At 39.9% G+C, this 16,929-nt stretch overlaps 1 protein-coding gene across 5 annotated transcripts in view; it reads left to right on the plus strand.

The window, feature by feature from the left end:
• RORA (RAR related orphan receptor A) overlaps nt 1–16,929 on the plus strand; it is a 398,577-nt gene that overhangs the window by 14,268 nt on the left and 367,380 nt on the right. For 3 of the 5 annotated variants that reach the window (XM_090148734.1, XM_090148738.1, XM_090148736.1), the window contains one exon: nt 4,909–5,053. The gene's annotated coding sequence lies outside the window, so the exon portion shown is untranslated. Of the gene's footprint in view, nt 1–3,260; nt 3,989–4,908; nt 5,054–16,929 lie in introns of those variants that run through there. The other 2 variants (XM_090148737.1, XM_090148735.1) reach the window with 2 other exon arrangements.

Consider the following 16,929-nt stretch of genomic DNA (forward strand, 5'->3'; position numbering starts at 1 on the left):
TGTAATGTGCAGCATGTAAGGAAACAAAAGCAAATATTACCTTTATAACAGCTTTTTAAAATTTAAGTGCTTTTTAACTGCATGTTTATGGCATAAAAAAAAACCCTTTACCTTATTATGAGACCAATATGTGCATAGGAGCATTAAAACTAAGTACAGTGCCTAAAATACGTGGGAGCAGTAGGTAATATAGATTGCCATGAACAACGATGTTAGATTGCTTGGGTTATAACAGGAGGTGAGTGTACAAAGAGAAAAATTCTACTTGGTATTTGAATGTCATTATATAAATTAATGTTGTTTAAAGAAATTATGGTTGCACTCTTTACACAAATCTTAAAAGCAATGATATAAGGCTATGCGAGATGTGGGGGACTGACTAGAAAAGATGTTTTGTCCTGAACTAGGTTTCCACTAGAGACATGAAAAAGTATATTTCTGTGGAAGCATTTCTGTAGACAGAATATTGTATGGGGGAGGAAAAAAAAGTTTTAAGACTTGTCTGCACGATTTAATAATGTCTCTTCGATTCTGCTAGCTAGCTAGTAAGTCAGTTTGTGTTGACCATCATCCTTGTTTGTGATCAGCCAAGCCAGTGCTCCCTTTTGGGGTTATGAGCTAACTGATGATTATAAGGGCCTGATACATGTTTTGGGGCAGTTCTTTTAATTTTCTCAAGCTGAAAAAGTTAAATACTGCAATAAATGGGAAATGAGGTTTTGGTTATTTCATCTACACTGTCATTAGTCTGCCAATTTTTCTCCTTACCAGCAAAGCTGTTGATTCTTAACATGAAGATAGAAAAAAAAAGATCTTAGATTAAATGTGAGAAAGTCTAAGCAAGTAAACTCTGGTCTGAGGAGAATAGCCTTGCAGCAGTATGGAGCAGCAGCCCTTGGTTGTAGCCTGCGAGGAGCTGGAGGGGATGGGGTTGCAGTGGCAGCAGAGGCTGTGTGCACCAACGCTGCTTCCTACTGCATGGTTTGGCAGCTTGGTTTCTTTGAGAGCATTGCAGAACAGGTACTTTACCACAGCAGTATTCAGGAATGCCTTACTGACAAAAGCCAAAGGCATAAGAACTTTCTTTATAGAAATGATAAGCTTGTGTAGTTAACAGAGATTGGTACGGCTCAAACCCTGGTGCACGAGGCAGTTTTGTACTGATAAAGGTCTTGATATTCTGCAACTTTTCCCAGTGTTATAAACAATATTTTTAAGATTTCAAGTCTGAAAATCACGGATGCAGCTAGCTATGATATGTCCTTTGTCAGATATTTGGATAGTCAACTGAGCTTATTTTACACTGTCCTACCTTTCTCATTTCTGATGTGACAGATCTGTGTTAATGTATATGGCTGTGCCGAAGAGGTTGTCACGGGAAGTGAGAAGTTCTGGCAGCTGAGTAAAGGGCGTGTGGGAGCTCTCAGTGCTGGGAGTGGTGTGGGACATGATTTGGAAGCTGGGTATTGGCGTGTTTCTGCCTTCAGTGCTGAAGGAGCAAGCAGTGATGCCCTGAAACAGCATCAGCAGAACGCTCCTTCTAGTAGGAGAGCTTATTTTTGCTGAGGGGGTAACAATAAACATTGCAAAGTATCAAAATTACTTTACCTGTGTACTACACTAGCGTGGGATACTGGCAAAGAACATACAAGCCAGTTGGGTTCATTTGTTTGCTTGTTTTTGTTTGTTCTTTTGTTTTCTGCAAGCATTTGTATTTGAAAACAGTTTGGGAAAAACAGTGATTCTTTCACTGAATAATATTCAGCATTTCTCTGCAGCCATTTCAAGTAAGGAGCTGAAACTTCCAAGTGTGCAGAAATAGCACATCTAGAAAACAGGGAAGCAGCCCTGTCTAGGGAGTCAGGAAGGCATATGTAATTGTGGCAAGGTGATCACTAAAGACAGATACTTGCAGATGTGAGTGTAAGAGCAGATGGGAAAAGGCACTTAGAAAATCTGTTACTATGTAACTAAAGTCTGTTTCAAGAACTTACATAAATCCTAGTTTTAGGTGGAGTAAAGCTCTTAAATAAGTGATAGGAATTGGTTGGCAGGATGGTCTCTTACACATGTATATGCTAATGTAAATGTCCTAATGCAAATTTAAGTGCTGAAGAACATTGTGTGGATTTGGGAAAATCCCTTAAAATTTTAATTCCATAAGCAAAATATTATTTTGGCAGCACATGACAGAAGTAATCCTGCTCCCAGATGTTTCATACTACTGCAGTCGAGGCTGCTTGTATGGCCTTCTTCTCTAAAACAGCGCAAATAGATCTTGGAATGTGAAGCAACTCAGATGCACAGGGCAGCGGAGCGCTGTGTGAACCGCTAACATTGCGTCCGATGGGGAAACACCCCAGGGAACGGGGTCTTCACCAGGCTTTAGAGCATGTCGATGAGAGAATGAACTGGAAAAAAAGCTCTGTAGTCCTCTGCAGGTTTGTATGGGCACCATGCATGCCGAATGTGCTGACTGCCGCCCTGCAGATGGTGGAGGTGTCCAAGCAGTCCTTCTGTGGGCATGAAGACCTCTGGATTCCTTTTGTAGAAAGGTGAAAAATATGCTGGCTATGTGCTTACGGCAGTGACTTGAAACACAGTCGTTCTTTTACTCCTTTAAAACTGAGTCTTGATGGAAATCGTTTTATGCTGAGCAAAATACGCAGGAAGTCTTGGATGTGTTGCTGTGTGACTGGGAGGGTTGGGCCCCACCGGTTCGATGCTTTAGGAACTGAGAGGGGCTTTCAGATTAACACCTTCCTTTTTTTTTTCCCTCTTTTTTTTTTTTTTTTTTTTTTTTTTTTTTTTGCTTTGTTTACTTGAGGATAATTTTAACTGAGTAAATCTCACTTGAAATGCTTACTTTCGCTGACCGTTTGGTTACAAGAGCTAAACCTGGTGCGAACAGCTCTCTGCTGCTTCCTTCACCACACAGGGCGGCGGGTCGGCTGAGCGCCTTTCGGCCTCATCCCGCTGCCTCTCGTGCAGCTGCGCTCAAAGCCGTGACCATTCCCTCAGCGCGCGCTGCTGAAGCAGCCGAGCGGCAGCGAGCGAGCAGCTGCGCCAGCACCGAGCTGCCGGGCAGGGGAGGAGCCGGCCGCGCGATGCCCGCCGAGCCCCTCGTGCACGGCGCGAGGCGGGCGGCTTCGGCGGGGGCGGCGGCTCGCAGCTCCTCACAGCCTGCGCCGGCAGCGAGCGCCCGCTCGGGTTGGGAGCCTGCCCTCCCCCGCCGGGATGCCGCCCGCCCCTCGAGCGCTCTGGGCGCTCGGACCGGCGGTGCTGGAAGGGCTGAGAGCTCCGTGGCTGCAGGGAAGCCGCTCTGGCCCGGCGGCCCCGTCTCGCCGCCTCAGCACCCATGTTACGTGCCCGGCTGCTTCGGCACAAGGGCAGCTCAGCCGTCGCTCTCGCAGCGGCCGGTGGCTCCGTTCGTCGTGCGCTTGAGTGTAAATAAGGCGCTGAACCGCGTTGAGAACACCGAAGTAAAGTGGAAAGGGCTTGAGAGAGGTGGCACGGCCCGAGCCTGGCAGCGCCGTGAGCGTGGTGGTGTGAGAAGCGCGCTGCCCCTCTGACGCCTCCTGGCAGGGCTGCCCTGCGGCCGGCCGCGCTGTGCGACTGGATCAGCCGCTGCTGTGACCCTTAACGGCGGTTTGATCGTTTCTGTGGCGATTAAGTCCATTCCCTTCGAAGCGCCTCTGCTTTTTAAATTATTTGTATTGAAGTAAGCGCAGAGGACGAGTGGCAGTGTTAGTTGCGTATTGCTCTGCCATGTCGTGCATCTCTTGGGCTGACTGGCGGATGGCTCCACAGCTGTGACACGGGATCTGGTGTGTGGCCGCGGGCAGCTGCTGCTCAAGATGGAGGGACGAACAGCTGCGTCGAATCCAGACGATCAATTGCTGAGCAACTCGCTGTGCTAGGGCATGAAACAGGCTGTACCTTGTCCAAAGGGGGCACAGCAGCGTTGTTCACTGATATCCTTTTGTAGGTGAGTAACTCTAGAGGGAGGGATAGCTGTGTGAGCTGCTACCGAGTGGTGAATGGTAGCTGGTCAGCAATCGCTGATGGGTGCAGAGAAACTGACAGGAAGAGTGCTTTAGGGCAAACCCCTTTACTCACCAGACGCGGTACTGCCACAGAAAAGGGCAAAGGTAGGTGAAAAAAGTTCATGTGCTGTTGCAGTGGTTATGTAAGCATGGTATGTTTTTGTAAGGGAATGGGAATGTAAACGAGGTTGTGGATCATAGGTGGAGGTAATAGGGACTGTAGTTCCCTTGTGGCCTTTCTTTCCTCTTGTTTTCTGCCTGGAGTGCTGAAGATTCTGGTCAAGGAACTCAGTGTCAGCTTTTGTGGCATTAAGCACCAGACACAATCTGTTGTGGTGCAGTGAGTGGCCTAATTTTTGTCCCTCTATCTACAATTTCTATTCTTTCTTTTTTCTTACCTTAAAAGCCAGCACATGTGTACCAGCACCAGTGTCTATTAGCCACAAAAATTTGAAGACCATCTTTTCTTAACAAAACACTTTCAAAACTGGAAAAAAAAAAAAAAAAAAAAAAGCTCATCTCTAAATGTTCATGGTAGGCCTTCCCCAGAAGTGTAATTAACTAGCATGGCCTGTTGATGTACTCTGTTTAGAATTAAGTTTCTTTTCATGTTTGTGTGGTTCCATAAGGACCTGTTTATCAGCCTCATAACAATGTGGTACTTGTCCCATGAAGTGGCAAAGTGTAACAAAGATAGCAATGTACACACAGTACACACAGTGGTGGTGACACCAACTGTTGCCTGGTCTGTAAACATCAGTAACAAACTTCAAATTAGACTTCTCACAGCTCTTCAGCTACTAGTATTCGTATGAACTATATTGTATTGTAAATATGCTTTTTTTTTTTTTTTCTGCTGCAGGATAAGTTCTACCTGAAGCTGACTGTACCAAGTGCAAGAGATTTCCTCTGTAGCGTGTCTAGTTAAAGATGGAAATTCTCACCGTGGACCAGCAGTTCCCACTTCTGTGAGTGGATTTATCCTGTAATGCTGAGGACTTGTGTATGTAAGTCAAGTTACTATGTGCGTGATATAAAAGACCTGAGTATGGAAATCTCACTAGTGTGGAATAAAAGAGACAAATACTTCTTAATAATCATAATGCCCTGAAGTTACCTTTATATGTTTAATGTGTGCCATGGTGTAGTGTGTTGTACAGAGCCTTTTATAGGCTGCTTACTTGAATGTGGGAGTGAAAAGGAGGTGGAGGTATTCCCCCTCTTGCATCCTGGTATTGTAGTGGAGAGGAAGCTTAATAGGTATATTTGAGTTCTGTTTGTTGTGTGTGGGTTTTTTGTTTTTTTTTTTTTTTTGTAAGAGTACACTACAGTTTTGTGAGATTACTAAAGGTTTGAGGAACACAACTGAAGAGTGTTCTGGCAGCACTGCTGATTCTGATGTCCTTTGCTATTATGAGTATAGAGAGTGTCTGGTATCTGAAACTGGGGAGAACTTAGTTAGAATTTTGAAATACTTACCAGCAGTAAAATAAAAATGCAAGTAGTTGGGAGAGTTCCTGTAAAGTGATATTTGGCCATACAACAGTTAGTATAAAGGTGGCATGAATAAAAGGAACTTAGAGTGAAGCAGGACTTTCTCCAAATGTTTTTATACTCTTCAGGAAAAATTAAAGACAATGCCATGTTGAGTACTTAAAAATTTAATTACGGAAAAAATCAGAGGGACTAACTGAAATCTCTTGAACTCATAGTAACGCTTTTTTCTGCATGTCTACATGGTGTGTAGTTAGTTGTTTTTGTTGTGCTGTTTTTGTTTTTAGGCAGAAGCTAGAAACTACTGGATTTACTCCGTTGGGGTACTTCCAACCTGCTAAGGGCAAGCTATGTAAACAATCCTTTTATTCCACAAATAAACCCCTCCTTAATTGGGGAAAGACACTAGTTTCTCATTAGTGTTAGAATGGGAAGCTAACTCAAGCTTTAAGCCTCACTTTTGACCTATGACAATACTTAGAGCTTTCCATAAGAGGATCTCCACATGCATCACAATCATTAACAAATTTAACTTGCCAGCTGCCTTGTGAGGTAGGTAAGTACTGCCTTAGCATGCTGCCTCTACAAATGGGGAAGCTGAGAAACATGATGTGTGCCTTATTGCCTGAAAAAGCACTTTCTAAAACATATAGAAGACATTATTGCCTGCAGGAGATTATAGCCTAAGTAAAGATATAACAAATGGATACATGAGAACAAAGGAGATTGAGGTGAATGAAGAGACAGGCTGGAAGACTGTGTGGTCACTTTGAGACTGATATGCACAATTTAGTCCTATGGGTGTGGATGTTATTTCATAATACTTCAGATTTCTCACTGTGACATTTGTAGAATTAAAAACCAAGGACAGTTTCCAGAAGCATAGTGGATATAGATTAAAATGATGCTAAGCAGCATAGAGGTCAAATTCTTAGGAAGAAAGCAAAAGCCTTTCATCTACCACAGACAACAAAATAGAAGGGCTGGTATGCTATGACTTGAGTGAGACATAGAGTGAAGTGACATTTGGGTTTTATTAATTGTGGGAAAAAGCCAGAACTCTGACTTGCTACCACTAGCACAGTAGATAGTGCTAACTGCTCAGGACCGGGGAGCCAAGATGTCCTTTGAAAGCTTGTCCCAGCAGTTCAGAGGGGAGAAGCAGCAATTATAAGCAATTTTTTCCTTAGCTTTCCTCTATTTAAAGCAGCTCTTTTTTTATTCTGAATAATCAGTCTTGGGTGATAGACACTTCCTAGACAATCCTGAGGAAGGAATGTGCTCTCTGTGAGATGATGCTAGATCTGTGGGTGTTTCTGTAATAGCTGTGGACATCGGATCCTATTTCCCGGTGCTGCAAGCTCCATTTGACTCCTTCTGTGAGCCTCCCACTACTTCTGAGTGCCTTAAATAGTTAAGGAATCACCGAATCATCTGTAAACATAGAATCACGGTGGCTGTAAAGCCAGAAAATTCTACCAAGGAGATTCTGTAGAATTTCAAAACTGAAATACATTTCATAAAGCGAGAAAGCAGCAATTAAAGTCTAATTAATGTTGGAGGCAATATCTGTGGTGATGTTCAAGTGTAAGAGTGCTACTGTTACTTTTTTGAAGAAGGGTGTGTCATTATGGATGGTAATGCAAAATATTTGTTTTGCTGCTAATGCTCTTGTAAGATACCATAGGTATTGCATTAGCAACTGTTTACTCTTCTGGTGCCAGCAGTTAAGTCTGCAGCCTGCATTCAGCAGCTGAACAGTGTTTCTCTTCTAGGGCTATAGCAGTAGTACCCTTTGTTTGTTTTCAGCTAGTTAAATGCATAGTGTATTCAGTTAGAACTAAAAAGAAAACCTTCAACACTGGAGAGAGGGCAGTGGCATCAATGATTCTTAAGTGGTGCTCAAGAAATGGCTATTATTGTCTTTCATTTTCAACCGTGGTATATTTCTGGGTATGAAAAAAAAAAAAGATTCCTAGGCCTTTATCCATAGGATCAGTCTAGTAAAAAGTTGCATGTAGAGAAGGGGAAAATAGAGGTTGGCTATTCAGTGCTAGAAACGATTGGCTATATTTTGATTAAATGTCATTAGTGCCACTTAATGTCAAATGCTTATTCAGCTTATGATTTAAAGTCATGCAATGCATAGCATTATTGTACATAGGAGACATTCGTGCCTCTAGTGTTTAAGTAAAGTGTGTGTTATTTTCATTCTGGAGCATCCCTAAACATTGTTGTTAGAATTGTCATTTTAAAAATATGTTTTGTCCTGCTTTTAGAGCACACTTAATCTTTTCCCCATTAATCTGCTTTCCCTAAACCTTTCCCTAATACTTCTGAAGGATCCCCGACCTGCTGTGCAGGCTATACAACACAGCAAATCTAATCATGTCTGGAATTATCATTTTTATCAGTTTAATCCATATTTTTCTGTTATTTGCTTTCCGAAATCTTAGATGTTTTATGTACTGTGGTGAGTAATGGAGCAATTGTGGTGGTTAGTATCTTTAAAAAAAAAAAAAAAAAAAAAAAAAGGCAGCAACAATGCAGCTAAAATAATTGATTTTCTGGAACGTGGTATTAGTGCTCCATGTTCCAAGCTTAATCCTTTGATTTATTGAATATATTTTAGTCTTCAAATTGTAGATCAGTTGAGAAATTGTGTCCCTATGTTTAACTTTTAGAGCAACTATTCTGAATAGTCCTGATTATCACTTGGGCATTGATCATATGCTCAACATTCTGTTATCTCTCTGAATTTGTTTTCGTGCTCTCATATGAAGTCTCAAATTGCTTTTTTTTTTTTTTTTTTCTGGAAAGCTTTTATAAAATGACTTACAGCTAAGACGTTATCTATTTTCTTTAGGCTACAATTTGCAGTCATAGAGTGTAGCTACAAGCATCTAAAGAGAACACCATCTTAGTTCAAAGTAGGAGGCACGTTTGTGGAGCTCATTTGAATTCAGTGGTCTAAAGGGAATTTGATTTGATATTTCATTCTTACTTCCCATATCTGTGCTACTTAAGGACATCAGTGAAATGCTAGTACTGGCAAGGTCTTCATCTAACAGGGTAACTACTAGCGATACCCATTTGGATGAGGATGTTTTGTTATAAATACATGAGGTGCTCAAGAGCAAACGAGGTGACTTCATCTAGATTTCATATATGAAGAGCTGTGGAAGTGCCAGCCTTCACTTTTGGGGTTTCCTCTCTTCCTTAATGTGTATTCCAGGTAAGCTCTGTAATCAGCACAGCTTTCTGTTCTACTTCTGTCCATCGCTTTTGTTTTGTTGTGAAGCTGTGGGACACTCAGTGTCAGCTCACTGCCTATTGTTTGTGTGAAGGTTCACTATTGCTACCTTGGTGAGGCTGCTTTGTAAAAATGTAATTTAGCAGAATTTTTGCATACATTATCAGGCTGTAAACCATTTGCAGAAGGTTATGATTTGTACTGTTTTCATTCAAAGCAGGACATTAGGGCTCCAGCCACATTTCGTTATCTGTTTGAGTAACTTTGTTCAATTTAGAGCTCTCTGCCTAACCACGAGCACTAAATTAATACTAGATTTTCACTCTGCCTAGTGGGAACACTAAATAGATAAATAAAAACCATTGCAGGATAATTGTAGGTGCTGTGGGCTGAAAGCCAAACCAGGCCAGTTCAGCCTTTGAGCTCCGTCTGCCAGCTTTTCTTTTTTCCTTGCCCATCATAATAGGGTATTCAATTATAATCTTTTCTCTGTATGTACAGTGGAGGTTTGCATACAGTGGCCCAGAGGCATTATTAATCTCAGTGCATTTGGAGAGTGAATAAAAAGACGAAAGGTTTAGGGGAAAAATCTCTCTCCCCTGTAGCTGTATTCATCACTTACGGTCTTTGTCAAAAATGTACTTTTCTTCCTCCCTCCCCCCGTTCCTTGGAGCATAAGCTAGAAATGACTCCAGAAGTTAGAGGACAATGGAAGCATTAGTACAGAGATTATGGATCTCGATGTGGAAGGTGGGGGTTGGGGAAGAAGGTAGAGACAAGGATGAAAATTTTAAAATACATGAGTAGACCAGTGTGTAACAGTGCTTAAGAAGCAAGCAGTGGTGTAATCAATCAGGGTGAAGCTTTCCAGACCGTCTGGAAAAAGTTGATACAAGGGCTGTTTCTATTTCTGGCAAATAGATTAGTTAGGTAGCAAGCTTATTATAATCGGCTGAAGAAAATTATTGAGGAAAAAATTACATGTATTTGATTTTAATCAATTACAGAAAATCACAAAGATGCTGGAAGAGTTCTGTTGGGGAAGAAGTGTTCTGGGTAGGTTTGGTGAGTGATGCTTTGCTTGCAATTTCTGTGTGTTTTGGAGAAACTGAGTATCATGGCTACTACTGAAGGGATTTTGAGTTGAACAGGGGCATGTGGATCCATACTCTCATGTCAGCATTATAAATCAAGCTACCATGATTTTCAAGGCAGTTTCCTGCAACGTGAGTAGCTTGGATCAGCAATAGGGCATGATGGAGCAAGTAGCAAAGTCATCCAAGTTGTAAACTTTATTTGTTGTAGGTTAACCATTCATAAAATGTAGCATTCCAGATCATCATGCCAGGAAATGTTGTTCTTTCCTGTGAGAGCAGTAGATATTGGTGCCGTATACTCTATTTTGATGGTCAAGCTGCATTGAAGACCTTAGAATAGCATTATTGCTGCCTCTGCTTCAATAAAGTTGCTTCACTCTGTTGGTAGCTACAAAACTGTTAACAGTGCTTTTCTTATAGTGTTCCTGTGCAGGTCCCGCTGACTGTTCCTTAAAACAAAAGTAGCTGTTTACTGATGTACTGAGTCCTTTCCAAATATTTACATGCTAACATCTTCTTTGGAGAAGTTGTAATTGCACAGCCAAGTGCCAGATATTTAAGTAGAAATTTTATAAGAATTTACGTTATGTTGCTCAATTAGATTTTCAGTTATGCTTATGAAAGCTGCTTTCTCAAATGCTACTGACCTAATTAAACACGATTAGAAATTATTCTAAATGACAAACAATTAGTCCTCTCTTCCCCTGCTTATTCTTCCCTTTTGATAGAACTTATGCAGTGACTACTCAATAATAAAAAAAAATACTGTTTAAATAACATGTCAGTGTCTAATAATTAAAAAAAAAAAATCGAGCCAAAAAGAAACCTCACAGAACTTAAAATATGCAAAGAACCCCAGACTACAACTGAAACCAAATGAAAATATCCCACACCTCAGATATTGCAGAATTCCCAGTGGAAGGCTTCACGCCTGCCTACTAGTAAACTGGTATTCTGTGGAATCTGATTTAACCTGGATAATGCTTTAACAGTGTCTTCCAGCATAAAAGCTTTAACATTTCACATCAGGACCTTGATTTACTTACCATCTGCTCAGAGGTCTGTCATCAACAGAGATGATTTCTAGCTCCCTTCAGATAACTGGCGTTGGCAGAGTTCTGCTAAACAGTCTATAACCTTGAAGAGAAGGAGTATATGATAACTCATGCATGTCGGTTAACCTTTCAGAGGCGTAATTGTCTTATTTCCTAAATAAAACTGTCAACTACTTCAGTTTTTTCCTAATCTTTTTTTTCTTCCCACCGTCAGAAAAGGACAACAGGAAATAAGGAGGAAAATGTGCTATTTTTGGTTTTAATTTGTATTAACATCATTAACAAACTTTTATTATAGTAATGCTTGTCTGTAATGTTCGTTACTGCTATAGTGATGTTTATTTCAGAATAGTTTAAAGAATAATGTACTGGTGTTTTTTTTTTTTTAAAAAAAAAGCTAGTGCTACTATCTCATGGAACTTATCCCAGCAAACTCTAGAAACTTAATGGGATCGGGTTGTCAAAAGTCAGTCAAAAACCGACTGACCTCAATTTTAGCTTTACTACCAAGTCTGCTATTTGAGGAGGCTAATAATACATTTCTTAGGCTGTCAAGTTAATGATTGAATTAGTCATTAAATTTAAAGACTAAAAGAATATTTCTATAAAGGCAGCTACATTTTTATTTTTGCTTAGACTGACGTTCAGATGTTGGTTAGGCAGGCTTCCTATTATTTTGTAGTATATTTCTAGTCTTCATTCTTTTGGCTAGTTGAGGTAGAGGATTTTCTCTTCAGCTAGAAAAAGAATCACGTTTTTTTCCAGTGAATCTGGACAAACTGGCTGTGAACAGAATCTAATTAAACATTGTTAGTGATTTATTTTATTTTTATTTTGGGGACAATTTTGATGCTGATAGGGCCCCATTTGTAGCAGTAATGAGAACTATAAGCCTGGGCAAAGAGTTTAACTAAGATGAGCTTGAGCTTTCCTTCCTAAGCTTTAAATGAACCCATATTGCTCAAACCCCTTGGTCTTTGCATGAATATAAACAACTACTTAGTTGAATCCTTTAGATAAATTTTTTTCAGCAAGATTTTCTCTCATTGGAAACTATCAAATATAGGTTGACTTAGGCCACTCCTGTCAGAAGAAGAAAGGAACTGTTTTGGAAGATGGGCCTACAGGCCCACTGTGATCCAACAGGGAGATGGATAGTGGCAGGCATGTTTGATCCAAAGCTCAGCTTTATGATTGAGGGCTTGCAACCAACATCTAATTGAGGCAGATGATTGTAGTTTAAGGTGGGGAAAAAATAAGAGAAACCCTGCAAATTTAACTCTTGATTTTTTTCTGGTAATTTTTTAACACAATATCTGTGATTAATGGGTTCTTTATTCTACTGTTCAGAAGCAAGTTGGAATGAAAGGTAACTTTCTAAGGCACAGGCTGTGTGCGATCTACTTTGAGGCTTTGTGTACTGTGAGGGGAAGCAATCTTCCACATTCACTGTAGTGTCTGTTTTTTCTAGCTACTTCCAGCAAGTTAGCATAGGTTTTTTCCCTCCATGGTAAGGGAAATCTCACCATATGAGCTGAGAATTTCTTACTGGAATTGGTTGAGTTGATGTAGTGAAGGTCTGGTACCTGCTTACTTCCTCCTTTTGTATCTGTCTGACTGTGGGGTGTGTTCAGTGTTTATAAGCAGCTGAGAACTTATAGATGTTGTCAAGCATACAGTGAACTTGTGGGCCCCTTGCTGTTTTAGTAAACTGAAACAAATTGACTGGGGTTAACTTGGATTACTGTTGGACAGGTAACAGATGAAAAGTATAACTGCTGGAAAAAAAAAAAAGGCCTAGGTCCACAATAGATTCTCCATAGGGATCACTAGATTTCTCTGCTGCATGAAGGACTAGTAGATCTGGAGAGACTGGGCAAAAAGTCTCAACTATGTTTACTTGATGTAAACAGTCATTTTTCAGTAGTGAAAATGTGGTTGTGAAACTTGATTCTGTGGAAAAATATCTGAAGATGTATACAAGCTTTGCATGTCAGCAGCTCTCTAACAAAATTCTCTACAGCTTAGTCTGTATAAACAGGACTGTCATTAATGTTTCACATACAGAACACAGAGAAAGAATAATTGGCATAAAGTTGGGTAACAGTGCCAGTCTGCTTTTAGGTCTCCGGAGGCCAGCTGAGAATTATACTGCAAACTGTCCTTCAACCTTTGCTTCTAAAGAAGCTGAGTTAGAAGGAGACTTTTTAATGCTTAATTCTTAAAAATATTTATTCAGTAATATGTTGGATAGGCTGGATATCAATTTCAATGGCATTATTCCTGATGTACGTTGTTTCCTCTAAGATGAGAAACAGAATTATGTGACTCTGAATGGTGTCCAGGTGCAGCAACACCTTTTTGTATTGCGTTTGAATTCCTGTGCGCTAGGACTGCAATTAATTCAGAATAAGGTTTGGCATAAAACACCATAATTTGGCTCAAAAGGAGCCCAAATTAGCTTAGCTGTGATTAGCTTATGAATGTTTCTATACTGTTAGTGATTGACAGGGGTCCCATGGACTTCATACTACAAATAAATATGATTTATCCCTTAATGAAAGTCACTTTTTTATTGCTAGGCATGTTAAAATAAAAGAAGCCACACTGCAAATCCATTGTTGTTTTTTTAAAAAAAAAAAACTTAAGCTTGTTAATTACTGTACAAGTAGTATTCATAAATATCTGTATTGTAAGCCACTGTTGTCTCTGCATATGCACATGGTTGGTTTTTTTTTTCATTTTTGGGTACTGATGAGATGAGGTTATGAAGATTTTTTGTGGAAGTGTCTGAACAGTAGTGTATACAGAAGTTGGTCATTTGTTAGGCATGAGTTCCTGTGCCTCAAAGTGTCTCGTGACAAACATCAAACACATTGAGATATTGAGGTATCTCAATCTAAATAGTTATCAAAGCTAAAAAGACTGCATTTCTGCAGAAGCTACTTTTCTGTTCCTAGTGTATTGTAGAATGTACAAGTTTGGGACTTTCCTGGCGGGATTTTGACACATTTAGACTCTGTCTGGCACTCATTTAAAACAGGTGATCTTGAATGTTTAATTCTGAAGATTTTTGAGAAGTAGTACTTGTAGTCTTAATGGCTGCCTGCCATTCAAGTTAGTCTGCTCTGCTTCAATTATGTTCTGCAGAGGCACGAGGGAAGCTGGAAAGGAAGCAAACTTACTTGAGAGAAAGGGAGTTCACTGGTACTAGAATCCTGATTTTTGTAATGTTTTGCTTAAGTTTCTCTCATTGGGACTTTCATTCACATTTTTGCTTTGTATTTGTCTGCATCCCATGCTCTGCATTTGTTTTAAATTGTGCTTGATAAAACTCACTGATGGGTAGATCATCAGGCAAAACTCTTCCTTTTGTGAAGCATTTTTTCTGTCCTTCCAAGTGTCACCTACTATAATACCTTAAATTGTTCTGACCAACTTTCAAAGCCAGGAAAGTGTACAGAAACATCTGTATATGGAAACCCTTTGCAGGTATTTTATTTAAAAACAAAACAACAACAGCAAACCCCAAACATCTTCTAATGTTAAAGCACAGATGTAGAACTCTGGTTTGTGAACATAAGGTTGGTTTAGTTACCAGATAGCCCCTCTGAGCTGAAGTAGCACAAATGAGTGGATTTTTTGTTTGCAAAAGGCAGAGAGAAAAGAGGAAAGAATCCTGAGAGGGCAGAAATCAATTTCTACTTGCTGATCCCCTCTGGCTTGTGATTCTTTCAGTCATTCACTGGTGCCATAAATTAGGGCAACATGAGGGGTCCAGGATAAAGTAGGGCACCCTGCTTCAGCAGGAGCATTGAAGCTTCCATGTGTGATACAAGTCCATTCTCCCCTTTCCACACTGAGTGGAGCTCTGGCGTAGGGGGAGGACCTTTCCCTGTTTTCTTACTTTGTTCTGATAATCTTAGGTGTTGGAGATACAAGAGCGTAATTGTTTTGTAGGCACTTAATGTACTTTTGTACTTTTTGTATTTAATTTTTTAACTAGCTAGTCCTTTTATCAAATGTCCTAGCTGTTTCCCTGATTTACTTCCTTATTTAATAGACTGACATCTCCAGAGATCATTAGTAGTAGTAGATAATTTTGATAAACATTTGGAAGCTGTCCAGTTTCTGCATCGCCTTCAGATAAAGCAGTCTTCTGTTTAAAAGTGAGATCAATGGAGGACCGCTAAAGTTCCTCCAAAATGTGTGAGAGCAGGCTGAAAACGTAAGTTAGGCTTACAGAAAATACCTTCTGCTATCCTTTTGTTGAATTAGATAAGTAGAAGGTAATGCAGTCTGATCATGAACCAACATGACCAGAAATGAAAAGGACCAGGTCTTCTTCATCTTTCTATTGCTCTGGAGTCAGAATCCTGCTAATCCACTCACTGCATGGTTTCTGTCTGGTGGTTTAGTCTTGGAGGAAAGATGTACTCTAAATCTGCATGAATTGCAGTTTGATTCTATATTCAAGAGAGAGTCTTTATTTTTCCAAGTACTTCCTGCAGATCATTGTCTTTTCTGCTATTTTCATCTTTTGGGAAGCCATTTTCACGTTGCAAATAACGAGAGGTTTAATATTACATAAGCTTTGGGAAAACAATATTGAGAAAGATGGTGAAATTATTCAACATACTTTTTAAAGCAGGCCAATCTTTCTGTAGCTATTTTGAAAACTTTGTCATATTGTACATTTCCAGTGTAGTCAGGATTTGAGCACAGTAATTACCATCCTACTAGAAATCTACATGTTGCAGTGGATATTTACCATAATGATGGTAAGTGCAAGCCACGTTTTATTTTTCAAATAGATTATGTAAGGGAATCATTCATCTGCATCAGGCTAACGTTTTGGTGCAGATCTCTAGGTGCCTTGCAGACAAGACAGGTGTAAAGATTTCAAATGTTGAATCCTAATCAAACTTGATTTTAATGAAAATATCTTAAGAGAAAAGTGAAAGTATGTAATTGACCTGTCTTTGTTCATCTGAATGTGATTCAGAGAAGAAATTCAATAATAACCAACAGAGACATCACTTAAGCATACAGGAACTGCTACTGTCAAATATGCAAACACAGAGAGAAAAAAAAGCCTCCAACTGCTCATTGATTTCAACTGAGATGAATTACATCTATAGATACCCAGCAATTCTGAATATGTTTAAAAGCATTGTCCATATAATAAAAATATACATTCTTACTACGGTTCTGGATGTCAAGTATGGTTGGGAATGAGTCTGACTGAAATAACAAATTGTCACTAGTCAGACTTACACTGGATGTTGGTGGGTACCAAGCCTGTTATCCACAGGAAATTTTCACTATGAATTTGTTAAGGTGTCTGCCTGGCTTATTGAATCTCTTGTACACACAGTAGTGGGCTCTGCTTTTCAAAAAGGGCCTTGTCACAAGGGGCTGGGGACCAAACAGCAGAAAATATGTGCCAAGGATCAGGAAAAGAATTAGAGGTAAATGTCTTTATGGTATCGTTTGTTGCTTCATCAAATATTGAAGAATGTTTTGAGAACACTTACAATTATTTAAGAGCATACCAGCAAGAGTTCTGTTTGTAAAACAAGGAACTCAACCCAGAAGCAGTAAGTACCCAGCATTCTGGGAAAATAAAGTTGCAACAGGAATCAGTGTTGGAAGAAAACTGGCCTAATCACTAGGTTTTGTCTGTTGATGGTGGAGCCCAATTCTTCTCTTCCAATCCCAGCTATAAACAATTAGCTTTGAATAATCTCAATACAGCTGGGTGTGACATGCATTTCTTAGTCTGCCTTCTGCAGAAACACTGCCTTGTTATTTTTACCAAAATGAACAATAATGCCAAATAATTTGATAGGCAGAAGAAGCTAAAAAAAACTGTCAGGGACCATAAATATTATCTGTAGATTCATTAGGTGAAAGCCATGGGATCTTGAATTGAGCAGTACGTAATTCATTGCAGTAAATGATGTGTTAACTTCAGAGAGAAC

The sequence above is a fragment of the Phasianus colchicus genome, chromosome 12, assembly GCF_987193195.1.
Source record: "Phasianus colchicus chromosome 12, bPhaCol1.hap1.1, whole genome shotgun sequence".
Classification (NCBI taxonomy): domain Eukaryota; kingdom Metazoa; phylum Chordata; class Aves; order Galliformes; family Phasianidae; genus Phasianus; species Phasianus colchicus.